This window comes from Anas platyrhynchos, chromosome 11 (assembly GCF_047663525.1).
Source record: "Anas platyrhynchos isolate ZD024472 breed Pekin duck chromosome 11, IASCAAS_PekinDuck_T2T, whole genome shotgun sequence".
In the NCBI taxonomy this organism is placed as follows: domain Eukaryota; kingdom Metazoa; phylum Chordata; class Aves; order Anseriformes; family Anatidae; genus Anas; species Anas platyrhynchos.
In genome coordinates, this window is record NC_092597.1 from 9,763,323 (window position 1) to 9,767,583 (window position 4,261).

The following is a 4,261-nucleotide window of genomic DNA, read 5'->3' on the forward strand; positions in this document are numbered from 1 at the left end:
GAAAGAAGCTGGCTTGGCTGATAGTAGTTTTGGTCAGCAATATCAGTATACTTTTCCTTTTGGTTCTTCTGAACAAAGAAATGGCCCAGTGGAAAAATTAACGATTTTCCTTTACTAAGGCAATCTCAAGAAATGTACACTTGTGCACTTCAAAAAAAAAAAAAAGATATTAAGTTTCCTCTGAATTACCTCTACTGTTACACTTCATACAAAATTACCATGATTACCATGAGGTAAGTGCACAAGAGATGAATTCTCATACTGACGAAAGTCCTCAAGACTGCACTAGGACGAATACCATTTAATAATGACACCAAATTATTCTACAAACCAAACTAGCTAGCAGTGTGTTGCTGCAGTATCACAGGAACAACAGAAAATCCCACTGCACAGTATAGGACAGCAGTGTCTTCTCAAGCTTACAGGCAGATATGTACTGGCTTGCCTCGAAGACAGTCATAAATTAAATCAGCCTTGAGATTATCTATAGAAGACCCTTGTAAGACTCAGAATGTCTATGGTCAGCTTTTTGACAATGACAAATCTTCACCTACAAACTAGGTAAGATGCAATTCAAATATTCTCTGCTTAAACCACCTGGACACTATAAGTTGCTTTCTGGAAATGTAATTTGGGATACATAGTAGAATAACACAACTTCGAAAATACTTTAATGTATTATTTTCAGCATAGAGTAATGGAATTCAAACTTGCAAACAAAATTTAAAGAACTCTGCAGAAAAATATGATTTAAAAACAACTATGAAAAAGCAAACCTACTCTAAACAAAGAGAAATTTGAAAGCATATCAAGCAATGACAGTGCTTCTGGGAAGGACTGTGCCCTTCCTTGTAAGAAAGGCCGTATTGTGCTTAAGAAAAAAGAAGCTTAGTTACAGAAATTCTCAGAAGCATCTGAGACGTTATATATCCAATCAGACTTAGACAAAGAGAGACTGAAAATGCTCTGATTTCTTCTTCCAGTAGAACTAAAGCCAGCTTAAATGGAGGTCATCACTAAACACACTGAAAGACCACATCTAAACTGGTCTTTACCTTGTTCTGGAGACAAGCTGCTACTTAGAATACTAGACAAACAAATAAGAAGCAAAAGAAGTACCTTTTTAAATGTTTCAATGTTTGCTATTGAATGTCACTGCTTTGAATTGGTATTTACTTGTTGTGGGTAGCGTCTACCTGCCAGCACAAGGATGAATGTCCTGTCACGTGGTCCCTGTTCTTTTCCATGCTTCCAGCTGCTAGGCTACATTAAAAGACACTGAGAAAACACAATAAATCTTTTCCTAACATTTTTACATAAACAATGTACATTGTATTCTAAAAAAGTTTTGCATTCAGACAAGTAGTGAAGAAGTCTAACAAGTCACATGTGGAAATGAAAGCCAATCATTAGTGAACCTTCAGTGCAAAGTGCAAATAGAGCTTGAAAGCACTTATTACTGAAAAAAAAAAAAAAGTTACATTTCATAATCAGTAGTCCATTGCAGTCATTCACATAATATGAAAAAACTGGTCATGTTTCATGCTTTTGCGTGCACATCAACCAATATTCTCAAATGCCAGGTAATGATTGCCCTTCTAGTCCTCCAAAACTAAACTGAGACTGCCTACCAATTTAACCTAGTAAAAAAAGGTAGTGAATGGAGAGAACCAGATTTAGTACCAGTCACTTTATACAGCACATCAAACTTTATGTTCTCAGACGGTGTATTCTATTTTTGTGAGGTGTTTAGTGGCTCAGAGGTGTACTAGTAGTCATGACTGGAGCTCCTCAGGAGTTGACACTTCGTCCACTACTATTCAGTTGTCTTATAAACCATCCAGCTACAACAACTGAATCAATCTTAGTTTGCAGATGACACTGAACGTGGAGAAGAATTAGAGTTGACAAAGAGTTGCTGTTCAGAGAAACCTAGACAATAAGAACTGCATGAAAATTTTAAAAGAAGTCCTGCACCCAGAATAAAAAAAAAATCACAAGTAGCAGCACAAGCTGCCCCATTAGTACCAGACCACAAACATTTGCACCAAAATGCTGAGAGAGAACTGAATACCGAATTTAGAGAGTTAGGGCAATTCTCCCGTAGTTACAACTTCCAGTTGTAAGAGACAGGACAGTATGTGCTCTTTATAACCACGTAAATCACAGAAAGACAGAAATCTAATGAGGGAAAAATAAAACTGGAAGATTTTTAGATGGGATAAGTAATATCTAACTACGCACTTCAAATGTTTATATAAAAGATATTCTTAAAGTACAGATCGACAAAAAGTACTAATTGTATTTAAAAATGAGTCCTATAAACCTTAATGTAAATGCACAACCCATTCCAAACACCAAGCTGAAGATTGGAATTATATGACAGAATTGTGGCATCTGAAAATTTGTTCCTAAATTCAGTGGACTGAGGCCACAAATAAGATCAGTATTAGCTATCGATAGAGGAACAGTTTTCTATGGAGTAAGATCCAGGCCTGCTCACTCTCCTCCAACTGCAGGTTCCTTCTTTGCACAGCTCTACACTCTATGTTAGATTTGGGAATTGGCTGGTAGTAACGTAACAGTCTCCTGTATTCCTTCCTTCTCCTCCACAGGTAACTGTCCCTTTAGGATCAGTCTGCATAGGACCAACAATTCATCAACTGATAGCAGTTTTTCAAACTTGACCGAAATCCCTTTTTTTTTTTAAATCAATTTTTTTTTAGCCTTTTGCTTTGTTTCAAAGTTCAGAAGTTACTGCTCAAAATAAGTATCCTATCCCTTCTCCTTTCACCAAACTCCTTTAAATGGTATTTTAGATACAAAATGAAATATACCTTGCTACAACTTTTGCCTCAAATTGATGAGCATTTAGCAATATGTTCTTCTAGCAGACCCCTTTCACCAAGCAGAGTTTTTTCGGAATTGTAATTAGAGAAAACAATAATGTAATTTGACTTTAAATACAGGTATCACATTGGATTACAAAGCTGAAATTTTGCAAAGTAATAAACTCACAACAGATTTTAGTCCATGATATTTCACATTCCTCCATTTTTAAATTCACCAAACCAACAATGCTGAAAAGCAAGGCAATCTTTTGGTAAACAGGAATATCCAGCAGCAAGATATCAAGGACATATTGTCTTTACGCTGTATCAGGCTCTTACCTAAAAAGACAAGATTTGGTTTTCATATGGTGTTAAAACTAGCATCTCTCTTCCCACAGAACCTCATGTACTAAGACCTTCCAGGACGTGGCAGACATAGGAAAAGGATGTGATACTGATTTAGGAAGCAGCAATAGTTATCAGAACCAAATCTATTCTTTACTTTTCAAGTCCATGAAGATTTGGAGTGCATTCACAAACACACGTAAGACACAAAACCTCCCTACTATTACAAAGAAGAGCTATCCAAGTGATATTGTTCTGTGTTGGTTATTTCAAATTCCTCCCCTTGGAGAATATCCCCAAGATTCATTTTAGCATCTTCAAAGCTATGGAGAACAGGAATTCCTTTCTGACAACAGAAAGCTTGTTGTGCTGTAACTGGCTTGTAAAAATAGTAAATTGTGTAAAAACGTTATGAAGGTACATTTGGCATGGCAACAACAAAATGAACAGACCAGAGTTTTTGATAGTATGTGCTGTACCCAACAAAGGGCACAAACAAATAAACCCCATGCTATGTGAAGAAAAGCTGTCTTTCAAACAGGTAACCTACCTTAAAGCCAATTCCTCCAGTGCCACTTAATCCAAAACAGAATAAATAAATTTAAAAAAAATATTAATGAATTAAAAAGCCATTTCATGTGTTGTGTACAGACTCCATATTCCCTACATATTCTAAATGGATAATAAACTACAATTTGGATACTACTATTAGGTTAACATTAAAAGATAGAAGCAAGTCTTTTAGCTGCATAGATTGATTAGCAAACCGAGCACACATTTCTAACATAAGAAACTGTATCAAGAAGCTAAATTCCACACAAGTCTTGATGGAGATTTTATGTATACACATTGAAAACTGCTTTGATTCCCCGCACAGACTAAGTTAAGCGGCAGAAATGACTCACAACTAAAATATTCCTATTATGGGAGGTCACTAGATGGATTTTGGATTTTGAATCAGGAATACTTGTAATGTGCAAACAGCTCTACGCTAATTCAGCTTGTCAGTAACATTGCTACAGCTAAAATAAACTGAATAACATTATAAATATATCTAACAGGGACAAAAATCAGAAAATACTTGG